At 54.3% G+C, this 16,622-nt stretch overlaps 1 long non-coding RNA gene across 1 annotated transcript in view; it reads right to left on the reverse strand.

Moving 5' to 3' along the window:
• Positions 1 to 16,622, reverse strand: part of LOC140399986 (uncharacterized) — an 87,034-nt gene that overhangs the window by 51,535 nt on the left and 18,877 nt on the right. The gene's annotated exons all lie outside the window — the stretch shown is intronic.

Consider the following 16,622-nt stretch of genomic DNA (forward strand, 5'->3'; position numbering starts at 1 on the left):
GCTGGGGGGTGTACAAAGCTGGGGGGTGTACAAAGCTGGGGGGGTGTACAAAGCTGGGGGGTGTACAAAGCTGGGGGGTGTACAAAGCTGGGGGGTGTACAAAGCTGGGGGGTGTACAAAGCAGGGGAGTGTCTAAAGCAGGAAGACGTATAAAGCAGGGGGATTTGTAAACGAAGGGAGTGTGTAGAGCAGTGGAGTGTGTAAAGCAGGGGGGTGTAAAAAGCAGGGGGGTGTAAAAAGCAGGGGGGTGTATCAAGCAGGGGGTGTATCAAGCAGGGGGGTGTATCAAGCAGGGGGGTGTATCAAGCAGGGGGGGTGTATCAAGCAGGGGGGTGTATCAAGCAGGGGGGGTGTATCAAGCAGGGGGGTGTATCAAGCAGGGGGGTGTATCAAGCAGGGGGGTGTATCAAGCAGGGGGTGTATCAAGCAGGGGGTGTATCAAGCAGGGGGGTGTTTCAAGCAGGGGGGTGTTTCAAGCAGGGGGGTGTATGAAGCAGGGGGGTGTATGAAGCAGGGGGTGTATCAAGCAGGGGGATGTATGAAGCAGGGGGATGTATGAAGCGGGGGAGTGTATGAAGCAGGGGGGTGTATAAAGCAGGGGGTGTATAAAGCAGGGGGGTGTAAAAAGCAGGGGGGTGTAAAAAGCAGGGGGGTGTATCAAGCAGGGGGTGTATCAAGCAGGGGGGTGTATCAAGCAGGGGGGTGTATCAAGCAGGGGGGTGTATCAAGCAGGGGGGGTGTATCAAGCAGGGGGGAGTATCAAGCAGGGGGGGTGTATCAAGCAGGGGGGTGTATCAAGCAGGGGGGTGTATCAAGCAGGGGGGTGTTTCAAGCAGGGGGGTGTATGAAGCAGGGGGGTGTATGAAGCAGGGGGGTGTATGAAGCAGGGGGTGTATCAAGCAGGGGGATGTATGAAGCAGGGGGATGTATGAAGCAGGGGGAGTGTATGAAGCAGGGTGGTGTATAAAGCAGGGGGTGTATAAAGCAGGGGGGTGTATAAAGCAGGGGATGTATAAAGCAGGGGGGTGTATAAAGCAGGGGGGTGTATAAAGCAGGGGGGTGTATAAAGCAGGGGGGTGTATAAAGCAGGGGGGTGTATAAAGCAGGGGGGTGTATAAAGCAGGGATGTGTTAAAGCAGGGATTTGTATAAAGCAGGGGGGTGTATAAAGCAGGGGGGTGTATAAAGCAGGGGGGTGTATAAAGCAGGGGGGTGTATAAAGCAGGGGGGTGTATAAAGCAGGGGGGTGTATAAAGCAGGGGGTGTATAAAGCAGGGGGGGGTATAAAGCAGGGGGGTATAAAGCAGGGGGGTGTATAAAGCAGAGGGGTGTATGAAGCAGCGGGGTGTATAAAGCAGGGGAGTGTGTAAAGCAGGGGAGTGTGTAAAGCAGGGGGGATGTATAAAGCAGGGGGGTGTATGAAGCAGGGGGAGTGCATGAAGCAGAGGGATGTATAAAGCAGGGGAGTGAAAAAACCGCGGAGTGTATAAAGCAGGGGGATGAAAGCAAGGGGGTGTATAAAGCAGGGGAGTGCATAAAGCAGGGGGATGTATCAAACAGCGGGATGTATAAAGCAGGGGGGTGTATAAAGCAGGGGATTGTATAAAGCAGGGGAGTGTATAAAGCAGGGGAGTGAATGAAGCAGGGGGGTGTATGAAGCAGGGGGGTGTATGAAGCAGGGGGGGTGTATAAAACAGGGGAATGCATAAAGCACGGGACTGTACAAAGCAGGGGAGTGTCTAAAGCAGGAAGACGTATAAAGCAGGGGGATTTGTAAACGAGGGGAGTGTGTAGAGCAGTGGAGTGTGTAAAGCATGGGGGTATAAAAAGCAGGGGGGTGTAAAACGCAGGGGGGTGTAAAACGCAGGGGGGGTGTAAAACGCAGGGGGGGGGGTGTACAAAGCAGGGGGGGGGGTGTACAAAGCAGGGGGGGGGGTGTACAAAGCAGGGGGGGGGGTGTACAAAGCAGGGGGGGGGGTGTACAAAGCAGGGGGGGGGGTGTACAAAGCAGGGGGGGGGGTGTACAAAGCAGGGGGGGGGTGTACAAAGCAGGGGGGGGGTGTACAAAGCAGGGGGGGGGTGTACAAAGCAGGGGGGGGGGTACAAAGCAGGGGGGGGGTACAAAGCAGGGGGGGGGGTACAAAGCAGGGGGGGGTACAAAGCAGGGGGGGGGGTACAAAGCAGGGGGGGGTACAAAGCAGGGGGGGGTACAAAGCAGGGGGGGGTACAAAGCAGGGGGGGGGTACAAAGCAGGGGGGGGGTACAAAGCAGGGGGGGGGTACAAAGCAGGGGGGGGGTACAAAGCAGGGGGGGGTACAAAGCGGGGGGGGGTACAAAGCAGGGGGGGGTACAAAGCAGGGGGGTGTACAAAGCAGGGGGGTGTACAAAGCAGGGGGGTGTACAAAGCAGGGGGGTGTACAAAGCTGGGGGGTGTACAAAGCTGGGGGGTGTACAAAGCTGGGGGGTGTACAAAGCTGGGGGGTGTACAAAGCTGGGGGGTGTACAAAGCTGGGGGGGTGTACAAAGCTGGGGGGTGTACAAAGCTGGGGGGTGTACAAAGCTGGGGGGTGTACAAAGCAGGGGAGTGTACAAAGCAGGGGAGTGTCTAAAGCAGGAAGACGTATAAAGCAGGGGGATTTGTAAACGAAGGGAGTGTGTAGAGCAGTGGAGTGTGTAAAGCAGGGGGGTGTAAAAAGCAGGGGGGTGTAAAAAGCAGGGGGGTGTAAAAAGCAGGGGGGTGTATCAAGCAGGGGGTGTATCAAGCAGGGGGGTGTATCAAGCAGGGGGGTGTATCAAGCAGGGGGGTGGATCAAGCAGGGGGGGTGTATCAAGCAGGGGGGAGTATCAAGCAGGGGGGGTGTATCAAGCAGGGGGGTGTATCAAGCAGGGGGGTGTTTCAAGCAGGGGGGTGTATGAAGCAGGGGGGTGTATGAAGCAGGGGGGTGTATGAAGCAGGGGGTGTATCAAGCAGGGGGATGTATGAAGCAGGGGGATGTATGAAGCAGGGGGAGTGTATGAAGCAGGGGGGTGTATAAAGCAGGGGGTGTATAAAGCAGGGGGGTGTATAAAGCAGGGGATGTATAAAGCAGGGGAGTGTATAAAGCAGGGGGGTGTGTAAAGCAGGGGGATGTACAAAGCAGGGGGATGTACAAAGCAGGGGGGTGTACAAAGCAGGGGGGTGTATAAAGCAGGGGGGTGTATAAAGCAGGGGGGCGTATAAAGCAGGGGGGCGTATAAAGCAGGGGGGTGTATAAAGCAGGGGGGTGTATAAAGCAGGGGGGTGTATAAAGCAGGGGGGTGTATAAAGCAGGGGGGTGTATAAAGCAGGGGGGTGTATAAAGCAGGGGGGTGTATAACGCAGGGGGGTGTATAAAGCAGGGGGGTGTATAAAGCAGGGATGTGTATAAAGCAGGGATGTGTATAAAGCAGGGGGTGTATAAAGCAGGGGGGTGTATAAAGCAGGGGGGTGTATAAAGCAGGGGGGTGTATAAAGCAGGGATGTGTATAAAGCAGGGATTTGTATAAAGCAGGGGGGTGTATAAAGCAGGGGGGTGTATAAAGCAGGGGGGTGTATAAAGCAGGGGGGTGTATAAAGCAGGGATTTGTATAAAGCAGGGGGTGTATCAAGCAGGGGATGTATCAAGCAGGGGATGTATCAAGCAGGGGGGTGTATCAAGCAGGGGGGTGTATCAAGCAGGGGGGTGTATCAAGCAGGGGGGTGTATCAAGCAGGGGGGTGTATCAAGCAGGGGGGTGTATCAAGCAGGGGGGTGTATCAAGCAGGGGGGTGTATCAAGCAGGGGGGTGTATCAAGCAGGGGGGTGTATCAAGCAGGGGGGTGTATCAAGCAGGGGGGTGTATCAAGCAGGGGGATGTATGAAGCAGGGGGGGTGTATGAAGCAGGGGGAGTGTATGAAGCAGGGGGAGTGTATGAAGCAAGGGGAGTGTATGAAGCAGGGGAGTGTATGAAGCAGGGGGGTGTATAAAGCAGGGGGGTGTATAAAGCAGGGGGGTGTATAAAGCAGGGGGGTGTATAAAGCAGGGGGGTGTATAAAGCAGGGGGGTGTATAAAGCAGGGGGGTGTATAAAGCAGGGGGGTGTATAAAGCAGGGGGGTGTATAAAGCAGGGGGGTGTATAAAGCAGGGGGGTGTATAAAGCAGGGGGGTGTATAAAGCAGGGGGGTGTATAAAGCAGGGGGGTGTATCAAGCAGGGGGATGTATCAAGCAGGGGAGTGTATCAAGCAGCGGGTGCATAAAGCAGGGGGTGCATAAAGGAGGGAGGTGTATAAAGCAGGGGGGTGCATAAAGGAGGGGGGTGCATGAAGCAGGGGGGTGCATAAAGCAGGCGAGTGCATAAAGCAGGGGAGTGCATAAAGCAGGGGAGTGCATAAAGCAGGGGGGTGTATAAAGCAGGGGGTGGTATAAAGCAGAGGGATGTTTAAAGCAGGGGAGTGTATAAAGCAGGGGGATGTATAAAGCAGGGGGGGTGTATGAAGAAGGGGCGGTGTATGAAGCAGGGGGAGTGTATGAAGCAGGGGGATGTATAAAGCAGGGGAGTGAAAAAAACGCAGAGTGTATAAAGCAGGGGGATGAAAGCAGGTGGTTGTATAAAGCAGGGGAGTCTATAAAGCAGGGGAGTGCATAAAGCAGGGGAGTGCATAAAGCAGGAGAGTGCATAAAGCAGGAGAGTGCATAAAGCAGGAGGGTGCATAAAGCAGGGGGGTGCATAAAGCAGGGGGGTGTATAAAGCAGGGGGGTGTATAAAGCAGGGGGGTGTATCAAGCAGGGGGGTGTATCAAGCAGGGGGGTGTATCAAGCAGGGGGGTTTATCAAGCAGGGGGGTGTATCAAGCAGGGGGTGTATCAAGCAGGGGGGTGTTTCAAGCAGGGGGGTGTATGAAGCAGGGGGGTGTATGAAGCAGGGGGTGTATCAAGCAGGGGGATGTATGAAGCAGGGGGATGTATGAAGCGGGGGAGTGTATGAAGCAGGGGGGTGTATAAAGCAGGGGGTGTATAAAGCAGGGGGGTGTAAAAAGCAGGGGGGTGTAAAAAGCAGGGGGGTGTATCAAGCAGGGGGTGTATCAAGCAGGGGGGTGTATCAAGCAGGGGGGTGTATCAAGCAGGGGGGTGTATCAAGCAGGGGGGTGTATCAAGCAGGGGGGTGTATCAAGCAGGGGGGGGTGTATCAAGCAGGGGGGGTGTATCAAGCAGGGGGGTGTATCAAGCAGGGGGGGTGTATCAAGCAGGGGGGTGTATCAAGCAGGGGGGTGTTTCAAGCAGGGGGGTGTATGAAGCAGGGGGGTGTATGAAGCAGGGGGGTGTATGAAGCAGGGGGTGTATCAAGCAGGGGGATGTATGAAGCAGGGGGATGTATGAAGCAGGGGGAGTGTATGAAGCAGGGGGGTGTATAAAGCAGGGGGTGTATAAAGCAGGGGGGTGTATAAAGCAGGGGATGTATAAAGCAGGGGAGTGTATAAAGCAGGGGGGTGTGTAAAGCAGGGGGATGTACAAAGCAGGGGGGTGTACAAAGCAGGGGGGTGTACAAAGCAGGGGGGTGTATAAAGCAGGGGGGTGTATAAAGCAGGGGGGTGTATAAAGCAGGGGGGTGTATAAAGCAGGGGGGTGTATAAAGCAGGGGGGTGTATAAAGCAGGGGGGTGTATAAAGCAGGGGGGTGTATAAAGCAGGGGGGTGTATAAAGCAGGGGGGTGTATAACGCAGGGGGGTGTATAAAGCAGGGGGGTGTATAAAGCAGGGATGTGTATAAAGCAGGGATGTGTATAAAGCAGGGGGGGTGTATAAAGCAGGGGGGTGTATAAAGCAGGGGGGTGTATAAAGCAGGGATGTGTATAAAGCAGGGATTTGTATAAAGCAGGGGGGTGTATAAAGCAGGGGGGTGTATAAAGCAGGGGGGTGTATAAAGCAGGGGGGTGTATAAAGCAGGGGGGTGTATAAAGCAGGGATTTGTATCAAGCAGGGGGTGTATCAAGCAGGGGATGTATCAAGCAGGGGATGTATCAAGCAGGGGGGTGTATCAAGCAGGGGGGTGTATCAAGCAGGGGGGTGTATCAAGCAGGGGGGTGTATCAAGCAGGGGGGTGTATCAAGCAGGGGGTGTATCAAGCAGGGGGGTGTATCAAGCAGGGGGGTGTATCAAGCAGGGGGGTGTATCAAGCAGGGGGGTGTATCAAGCAGGGGGGTGTATCAAGCAGGGGGGTGTATCAAGCAGGGGGATGTATGAAGCAGGGGGGGTGTATGAAGCAGGGGGAGTGTATGAAGCAGGGGGAGTGTATGAAGCAAGGGGAGTGTATGAAGCAGGGGAGTGTATGAAGCAGGGGGGTGTATAAAGCAGGGGGGTGTATAAAGCAGGGGGGTGTATAAAGCAGGGGGGTGTATAAAGCAGGGGGGTGTATAAAGCAGGGGGGTGTATAAAGCAGGGGGGTGTATAAAGCAGGGGGGTGTATAAAGCAGGGGGGTGTATAAAGCAGGGGGGTGTATAAAGCAGGGGGGTGTATAAAGCAGGGGGGTGTATAAAGCAGGGGGGTGTATAAAGCAGGGGGGTGTATAAAGCAGGGGGGTGTATAAAGCAGGGGGGTGTATCAAGCAGGGGGATGTATCAAGCAGGGGAGTGTATCAAGCAGCGGGTGCATAAAGCAGGGGGTGCATAAAGGAGGGAGGTGTATAAAGCAGGGGGGTGCATAAAGGAGGGGGGTGCATGAAGCAGGGGGGTGCATAAAGCAGGCGAGTGCATAAAGCAGGGGAGTGCATAAAGCAGGGGAGTGCATAAAGCAGGGGGATGTATAAAGCAGGGGGTGGTATAAAGCAGAGGGATGTTTAAAGCAGGGGAGTGTATAAAGCAGGGGGATGTATAAAGCAGGGGGGGTGTATGAAGAAGGGGCGGTGTATGAAGCAGGGGGAGTGTATGAAGCAGGGGGATGTATAAAGCAGGGGAGTGAAAAAAACGCAGAGTGTATAAAGCAGGGGGATGAAAGCAGGTGGTTGTATAAAGCAGGGGAGTCTATAAAGCAGGGGAGTGCATAAAGCAGGGGAGTGCATAAAGCAGGGGAGTGCATAAAGCAGGAGAGTGCATAAAGCAGGAGAGTGCATAAAGCAGGAGAGTGCATAAAGCAGGGGGGTGCATAAAGCAGGGGGGTGTATAAAGCAGGGGGGTGTATAAAGCAGGGGGGTGTATAAAGCAGGGGGGTGTATAAAGCAGGGGGATGTTTAAAGCAGGGGAGTGTATAAAGCAGGGGGGTGTACAAAGCAGGGGATGTACAAAGCAGGGGGGTGTATAAAGCAGGGGAGTGTATAAAGCAGGGGGGTGTATAAAGCAGGGGGGTGTATAAAGCAGGGGGGTGTATAAAGCAGGGGGGTGTATAAAGCAGGGGGGTGTATAAAGCAGGGGGGTGTATAAAGCAGGGGGTGTATAAAGCAGGGGGGGTATAAAGCAGGGGGGGTATAAAGCAGGGGGGTGTATAAAGCAGCTGGGTGTATAAAGCAGGGGAGTGTGTAAAGCAGGGGAGTGTGTAAAGCAGGGGGGATGTATAAAGCAGGGGGGTGTATGAAGCAGGGGGAGTGTATGAAGCAGAGGGATGTATAAAGCAGGGGAGTGAAAAAACCGCGGAGTGTATAAAGCAGGGGGATGAAAGCAAGGGGGTGTATAAAGCAGGGGAGTGCATAAAGCAGGGGGATGTATCAAACAGGGGGATGTATAAAGCAGGGGGGTGTATAAAGCAGGGGATTGTATAAAGCAGGGGAGTGTATAAAGCAGGGGAGTGAATGAAGCAGGGGAGTGAATGAAGCAGGGGGGTGTATGAAGCAGGGGGGGGTGTATAAAACAGGGGAATGCATAAAGCAGGGGACTGTACAAAGCAGGGGAGTGTCTAAAGCAGGAAGACGTATAAAGCAGGGGGATTTGTAAACGAGGGGAGTGTGTAGAGCAGTGGAGTGTGTAAAGCAGGGGGGTATAAAACGCAGGGGGGTGTAAAACGCAGGGGGGTGTAAAACGCAGGGGGGGGTACAAAGCAGGGGGGGGTACAAAGCAGGGGGGGGTACAAAGCAGGGGGGGGTACAAAGCAGGGGGGGGTACAAAGCTGGGGGGGTACAAAGCTGGGGGGTGTACAAAGCTGGGGGGTGTACAAAGCTGGGGGGTGTACAAAGCTGGGGGGTGTACAAAGCTGGGGGGTGTACAAAGCTGGGGGGTGTACAAAGCTGGGGGGGGTACAAAGCTGGGGGGTGTACAAAGCTGGGGGGTGTACAAAGCTGGGGGGTGTACAAAGCTAGGGGGTGTACAAAGCTGGGGGGTGTACAAAGCAGGGGGGTGTACAAAGCAGGGGGGTGTAAAAAGCAGGGGGGTGTAAAAAGCAGGGGGGTGTAAAAAGCAGGGGGGTGTAAAAAGCAGGGGGGTGTAAAAAGCAGGGGGGTGTATCAAGCAGGGGGGTGTATCAAGCAGGGGGGTGTATCAAGCATGGGGGCGTGTATCAAGCAGGGGGGGGTGTATCAAGCAGGGGGGGGTGTATCAAGCAGGGGGATGTATCAAGCAGGGGGATGTATGAAGCAGGGGGAGTGTATGAAGCAGGGGGGTGTATAAAGCAGGGGGTGTATAAAGCAGGGGGGTGTATAAAGCAGGGGGGTGTATAAAGCAGGGGAGTGTATAAAGCCGGGGGGGGAGTCTATAAAGCAGGGGAGTGTATAAAGCAGGGGGGGGTGTAAAGCAGGGGGATGTACAAAGCAGGGGAGTGTACAAAGCAGGGGGGTGTATAAAGCAGGGGGGTGTATAAAGCAGGGGGGTGTATAAAGCAGGGGGGTGTATAAAGCAGGGGGGTGTATAAAGCAGGGGGGTGTATAAAGCAGGGGGGTGTATAAAGCAGGGGGGTGTATAAAGCAGGGGGGTGTATAAAGCAGGGGGGTGTATAAAGCAGGGGGGTGAATAAAGCAGGGGGGTGTATAAAGCAGGGGGGTGTATAAAGCCGGGGGGGGGGAGATGTATGAAGCAGGGGAGATGTATGAAGCAGGGGGGTGTATCAAGCAGGGGGGTGTATCAAGCAGGGGGGGTGTATCACGCAGGGGGGTGTATGAAGCAGGGGGATGTATGAAGCAGGGGGATGTATGAAGCAGGGGGATGTATGAAGCAGGGGGATGTATGAAGCAGGGGGATGTATGAAGCAGGGGGAGTGTATAAAGCAGGGGGTGTATAAAGCAGGGGGGTGTATAAAGCAGGGGGGTGTATAAAGCAGGGGAGTGTATCAAGCAGGGGGTGTATCAAGCAGGGGGGTGTATCAAGCAGGGGGGTGTATCAAGCAGGGGGGTGTATCAAGCAGGGGGATGTATCAAGCAGGGGGGTGTATCAAGCAGGGGGGTGTATGAAGCAGGTGGATGTATGAAGCAGGGGGATGTATGAAGCAGGGGGAGTGTATGAAGCAGGGGGGTGTATAAAGCAGGGGGTGTATAAAGCAGGGGGTGTATAAAGCAGGGGGGTGTATAAAGCAGGGGGGTGTATAAAGCAGGGGGGTGTATAAAGCAGGGGAGTGTATAAAGCCGGGGGGGAGTCTATAAAGCAGGGGAGTGTATAAAGCAGGGGGGGTGTAAAGCAGGGGGATGTACAAAGCAGGGGAGTGTACAAAGCAGCGGGGTGTATAAAGCAGGGGGGTCTATAAAGCAGGGGGGTGTATAAAGCAGGGGGGTGTATAAAGCAGGGGGGTGTATAAAGCAGGGGGGTGTATAAAGCAGGGGGGTGTATAAAGCAGGGGGGTGTATAAAGCAGCGGGGTGTATAAAGCAGCGGGGTGTATAAAGCAGGGGGGTGTATAAAGCAGGGGGGTGTATAAAGCAGGGGGGTGTATAAAGCAGGGGGGTGTATAAAGCAGGGGGGTGTATAAAGCAGGGGGGTGTATAAAGCAGGGGGGTGTATAAAGCAGGGGGGTGTATAAAGCAGGGGGGTGTATAAAGCAGGGGGGTGTATAAAGCAGGGGGGTGTATAAAGCAGGGGGGTGTATAAAGCAGGGGGGGTGTATAAAGCAGGGGGGTGTATAAAGCAGGGGAGTGTATAAAGCCGGGGGGGGAGTGTATGAAGCAGGCGAGATGTATGAAGCAGGGGGGTGTATGAAGCAGGGGGGTGTATCAAGCAGGGGGGTGTATCAAGCAGGGGGGTGTATCAAGCAGGGGGGTGTATCAAGCAGGGGGGTGTATCAAGCAGCGGGGTGTATCAAGCAGGGGGGTGTATCAAGCAGGGGGGTGTATCAAGCAGGGGGGTGTATCAAGCAGGGGGGTGTATCAAGCAGGGGGGTGTATCAAGCAGGGGGGTGTATCAAGCAGGGGGGTGTATCAAGCAGGGGAGTGTATCAAGCAGGGGGTTGTATTAAGCAGGGGGTTGTATTAAGCAGGGGGGTGTATAAAGCAGGGGGGTGTATAAAGCAGGGGGGTGTATAAAGCAGGGAAGTGCATAAAGCAGGGGGATGTATCAAACAACAGGATGTATAAAGCAGGGGGGGGTATAAAGCAGGTGGGTGTATAAAGCAGGGGGGTGTATAAAGCAGGAGGGTGTATAAAGCAGGGGGGTGTATAAAGCAGGGGGGTGTATAAAGCAGGGGGGTGTATAAAGCAGGGGGGTGTATAAAGCAGGGGGTGTATAAAGCAGGGGGGGGTGTACAAAGCAGGGGGGTGTATAAAACAGGGGATTGCATGAAGCAGGGAGATGCATAAAGCAGGGGACTGTACAAAGCAGGGGAGTGTCTAAAGCAGGAAGACGTATAAAGCAGGGGGATTTGTAAACGAGGGGAGTGTGTAGAGCAGTGGAGTGTGTAAAGCAGGGGGTGCATAAAGGAGGGGCGTGTATAAAGCAGGGGGTGCATAAAGGAGGGGGTGCATAAAGCAGGGGGGTGCATAAAGCAGGGGGGTGTATAAAGCAGGGGGGTGTATAAAGCAGGGGGGTGTATAAAGCAGGGGGGTGTATAAAGCAGGGGGGTGTATAAAGCAGGGGGGTGTATAAAGCAGGGGGGTGTATAAAGCAGGGGGGTGTATAAAGCAGGGGGGTGTATAAAGCAGGGGGGTGTATAAAGCAGGGGGGTGTACAAAGCAGGGGGGTGTACAAAGCTGGGGGGTGTACAAAGCTGAGGGGTGTACAAAGCTGGGGGGTGTACAAAGCTGGGGGGTGTACAAAGCTGGGGGGTGTACAAAGCTGGGGGGTGTACAAAGCTGGGGGGTGTACAAAGCTGGGGGGTGTACAAAGCAGGGGGGTGTACAAAGCAGGGGGGTGTACAAAGCAGGGGGGTGTACAAAGCAGGGGGGTGTACAAAGCAGGGGGGTGTACAAAGCAGGGGGGTGTAAAAAGCCGGGGGGTGTAAAAAGCCGGGGGGTGTAAAAAGCCGGGGGGTGTAAAAAGCAGGGGGGTGTATCAAGCAGGGGGTGTATCAAGCAGGGGGGTGTATCAAGCAGGGGGGGTGTATCAAGCAGGGGGATGTATGAAGCAGGGGGAGTGTATGAAGCAGAGGGATGTATAAAGCAGGGGAGTGAAAAAACCGCGGAGTGTATAAAGCAGGGGGATGAAAGCAAGGGGGTGTATAAAGCAGGGGAGTGCATAAAGCAGGGGGATGTATCAAACAGCGGGATGTATAAAGCAGGGGGGTGTATAAAGCAGGGGGGATGTATAAAGCAGGGGGGTGTATGAAGCAGGGGGAGTGTATGAAGCAGAGGGATGTATAAAGCAGGGGAGTGAAAAAACCGCGGAGTGTATAAAGCAGGGGGATGAAAGCAAGGGGGTGTATAAAGCAGGGGAGTGCATAAAGCAGGGGGATGTATCAAACAGCGGGATGTATAAAGCAGGGGGGTGTATAAAGCAGGGGATTGTATAAAGCAGGGGAGTGTATAAAGCAGGGGAGTGAATGAAGCAGGGGGGTGTATGAAGCAGGGGGGGTGTATAAAACAGGGGAATGCATAAAGCAGGGGACTGTACAAAGCAGGGGAGTGTCTAAAGCAGGAAGACGTATAAAGCAGGGGGATTTGTAAACGAGGGGAGTGTGTAGAGCAGTGGAGTGTGTAAAGCAGGGGGGTATAAAAAGCAGGGGGGTGTAAAACGCAGGGGGGTGTAAAACGCAGGGGGGTGTAAAACGCAGGGGGGTGTAAAACGCAGGGGGGTGTAAAAAGCAGGGGGGTGTAAAAAGCAGGGGGGTGTATCAAGCAGGGGGGTGTATCAAGCATGGGGGCGTGTATCAAGCAGGGGGGGGGTGTATCAAGCAGGGGGGGGTGTATCAAGCAGGGGGATGTATGAAGCAGGGGGATGTATGAAGCAGGGGGAGTGTATGAAGCAGGGGGGTGTATAAAGCAGGGGGTGTATAAAGCAGGGGGGTGTATAAAGCAGGGGGGTGTATAAAGCAGGGGAGTGTATAAAGCCGGGGGGGGGAGTCTATAAAGCAGGGGAGTGTATAAAGCAGGGGGGGGTGTAAAGCAGGGGGATGTACAAAGCAGGGGAGTGTACAAAGCAGGGGGGTGTATAAAGCAGGGGGGTGTATAAAGCAGGGGGGTGTATAAAGCAGGGGGGTGTATAAAGCAGGGGGGTGTATAAAGCAGGGGGGTGTATAAAGCAGGGGGGTGTATAAAGCAGGGGGGTGTATAAAGCAGGGGGGTGTATAAAGCAGGGGGGTGTATAAAGCAGGGGGGTGTATAAAGCAGGGGGGTGTATAAAGCAGGGGGGTGTATAAAGCAGGGGGGTGAATAAAGCAGGGGGGGTGTATAAAGCAGGGGGGTGTATAAAGCCGGGGGGGGGAGTGTATGAAGCAGGGGAGATGTATGAAGCAGGGGGGTGTATCAAGCAGGGGGGTGTATCAAGCAGGGGGGTGTATCAAGCAGGGGGGGTGTATCACGCAGGGGGGTGTATGAAGCAGGGGGATGTATGAAGCAGGGGGAGTGTATGAAGCAGGGGGGTGTATAAAGCAGGGGGTGTATAAAGCAGGGGGGTGTATAAAGCAGGGGGGTGTATAAAGCAGGGGAGTGTATCAAGCAGGGGGGTGTATCAAGCAGGGGGTGTATCAAGCAGGGGGTGTATCAAGCAGGGGGGTGTATCAAGCAGGGGGGTGTATCAAGCAGGGGGGTGTATCAAGCAGGGGGGTGTATCAAGCAGGGGGGTGTATCAAGCAGGGGGGTGTATCAAGCAGGTGGATGTATGAAGCAGGGGGATGTATGAAGCAGGGGGAGTGTATGAAGCAGGGGGGTGTATAAAGCAGGGGGTGTATAAAGCAGGGGGTGTATAAAGCAGGGGGGTGTATAAAGCAGGGGGGTGTATAAAGCAGGGGGGTGTATAAAGCAGGGGGGTGTATAAAGCAGGGGGGTGTATAAAGCAGGGGGGTGTATAAAGCAGGGGGGTGTATAAAGCAGCGGGGTGTATAAAGCAGGGGGGTGTATAAAGCAGGGGGGTGTATAAAGCAGGGGGGTGTATAAAGCAGGGGGGTGTATAAAGCAGGGGGGTGTATAAAGCAGGGGGGTGTATAAAGCAGGGGGGTGTATAAAGCAGGGGGGTGTATAAAGCAGGAGGGTGTATAAAGCAGGGGGGTGTATAAAGCAGGGGGGTGTATAAAGCAGGGGGGGTGTATAAAGCAGGGGGGTGTATAAAGCAGGGGAGTGTATAAAGCCGGGGAGTGTATAAAGCCGGGGGGGGGAGTGTATGAAGCAGGCGAGATGTATGAAGCAGGGGGGTGTATGAAGCAGGGGGGGTGTATAAAGCAGGGGGGTGTATAAAGCAGGGAAGTGCATAAAGCAGGGGGATGTATCAAACAACAGGATGTATAAAGCAGGGGGGTGTATAAAGCAGGTGGGTGTATAAAGCAGGGGGGTGTATAAAGCAGGAGGGTGTATAAAGCAGGGGGGTGTATAAAGCAGGGGGGTGTATAAAGCAGGGGGGTGTATAAAGCAGGGGGGTGTATAAAGCAGGGGGGTGTATAAAGCAGGGGGGTGTATAAAGCAGGGGGGTGTATAAAGCAGGGGGGTGTATAAAGCAGGGGGATGTATCAAACAACAGGATGTATAAAGCAGGGGGGTGTATAAAGCAGGTGGGTGTATAAAGCAGGGGGGTGTATAAAGCAGGAGGGTGTATAAAGCAGGGGGGTGTATAAAGCAGGGGGGTGTATAAAGCAGGGGGGTGTATAAAGCAGGGGGGTGTATAAAGCAGGGGGGTGTATAAAGCAGGGGGTGTATAAAGCAGGGGGTGTATAAAGCAGGGGGGGTGTATAAAGCAGGGGGGTGTATAAAACAGGGGATTGCATGAAGCAGGGAGATGCATAAAGCAGGGGACTGTACAAAGCAGGGGAGTGTCTAAAGCAGGAAGACGTATAAAGCAGGGGGATTTGTAAACGAGGGGAGTGTGTAGAGCAGTCGAGTGTGTAAAGCAGGGGGTGCATAAAGGAGGGGCGTGTATAAAGCAGGGGGTGCATAAAGGAGGGGGTGCATAAAGCAGGGGGGTGCATAAAGCAGGGGAGTGCATAAAGCAGGGGGGTGTATAAAGCAGGGGGGTGTATAAAGCAGGGGGCTGTATAAAGCAGGGGGCTGTATAAAGCAGGGGGGTGTATAAAGCAGGGGGGTGTATAAAGCAGGGGGGTGTATAAAGCAGGGGGGTGTATAAAGCAGGGGGGTGTATAAAGCAGGGGGGTGTATAAAGCAGGGGAGTGTATAAAGCCGGGGAGTGTATAAAGCCGGGGGGGGGAGTGTATGAAGCAGGCGAGATGTATGAAGCAGGGGGGTGTATGAAGCAGGGGGGGTGTATAAAGCAGGGGGGTGTATAAAGCAGGGAAGTGCATAAAGCAGGGGGATGTATCAAACAACAGGATGTATAAAGCAGGGGGGTGTATAAAGCAGGTGGGTGTATAAAGCAGGGGGGTGTATAAAGCAGGAGGGTGTATAAAGCAGGGGGGTGTATAAAGCAGGGGGGTGTATAAAGCAGGGGGGTGTATAAAGCAGGGGGGTGTATAAAGCAGGGGGGTGTATAAAGCAGGGGGTGTATAAAGCAGGGGGTGTATAAAGCAGGGGGGGTGTATAAAGCAGGGGGGTGTATAAAACAGGGGATTGCATGAAGCAGGGAGATGCATAAAGCAGGGGACTGTACAAAGCAGGGGAGTGTCTAAAGCAGGAAGACGTATAAAGCAGGGGGATTTGTAAACGAGGGGAGTGTGTAGAGCAGTCGAGTGTGTAAAGCAGGGGGTGCATAAAGGAGGGGCGTGTATAAAGCAGGGGGTGCATAAAGGAGGGGGTGCATAAAGCAGGGGGGTGCATAAAGCAGGGGAGTGCATAAAGCAGGGGGGTGTATAAAGCAGGGGGGTGTATAAAGCAGGGGGCTGTATAAAGCAGGGGGCTGTATAAAGCAGGGGGGTGTATAAAGCAGGGGGGTGTATAAAGCAGGGGGGTGTATAAAGCAGGGGGGTGTATAAAGCAGGGGGGTGTATAAAGCAGGGGGGTGTACAAAGCTGGGGGGTGTACAAAGCTGGGGGGTGTACAAAGCTGGGGGGTGTACAAAGCTGGGGGGTGTACAAAGCTGGGGGGTGTAAAAAGCTGGGGGGTGTACAAAGCTGGGGGGTGTACAAAGCTGGGGGGTGTACAAAGCTGGGGGGTGTACAAAGCAGGGGGGTGTACAAAGCAGGGGGGTGTACAAAGCAGGGGGGTGTACAAAGCAGGGGGGTGTAAAAAGCAGGGGGGTGTAAAAAGCCGGGGGGTGTAAAAAGCCGGGGGGTGTAAAAAGCCGGGGGGAGTAAAAAGCAGGGGGGTGTATCAAGCAGGGGGTGTATCAAGCAGGGGGGTGTATCAAGCAGGGGGGGTGTATCAAGCAGGGGGATGTATGAAGCAGGGGGATGTATGAAGCAGGGGGAGTGTATGAAGCAGGGGGGTGTATAAAGCAGGGGGTGTATAAAGCAGGGGGGTGTATAAAGCAGGGGAGTGTATAAAGCCGGGGAGGGAGTCTATAAAGCAGGGGAGTGTATAAAGCAGGGGGATGTACAAAGCAGGGGAGTGTACAAAGCAGGGGGGTGTACAAAGCAGGGGGGTGTATAAAGCAGGGGGGTGTATAAAGCAGGGGGGTGTATAAAGCAGGGGGGTGTATAAAGCAGGGGGGTGTATAAAGCAGGGGGGTGTATAAAGCAGGGGGGTGAATAAAGCAGGGGGGTGTATAAAGCAGGGGGGTGTATAAAGCCGGGGGGGGGGGGGGGAGTGTATGAAGCAGGGGAGATGTATGAAGCAGGGGGGTGTATGAAGCAGGGGGGTGTATCAAGCAGGGGGGTGTATCAAGCAGGGGGGTCTATCAAGCAGGGGGGTGTATCAAGCAGGGGGGTGTATGAAGCAGGGGGATGTATGAAGCAGGGGGATGTATGAAGCAGGGGGATGTATGAAGCAGGGGGAGTGTATGAAGCAGGGGGGTGTATAAAGCAGGGGGGTGTATAAAGCAGGGGGGTGTATAAAGCAGGGGGTGTATAAAGCAGGGGGTGTATAAAGCAGGGGGGTGTATAAAGCAGGGGGGTGTATAAAGCAGGGGAGTGTATAAAGCCGGGGGGGAGTCTATAAAGCAGGGGAGTGTATAAAGCAGGGGGGTGTGTAAAGCAGGGGGATGTACAAAGCAGGGGAGTGTACAAAGCAGCGGGGTGTATAAAGCAGGGGG

This window comes from Scyliorhinus torazame, chromosome 24, assembly GCF_047496885.1.
Source record: "Scyliorhinus torazame isolate Kashiwa2021f chromosome 24, sScyTor2.1, whole genome shotgun sequence".
Classification (NCBI taxonomy): domain Eukaryota; kingdom Metazoa; phylum Chordata; class Chondrichthyes; order Carcharhiniformes; family Scyliorhinidae; genus Scyliorhinus; species Scyliorhinus torazame.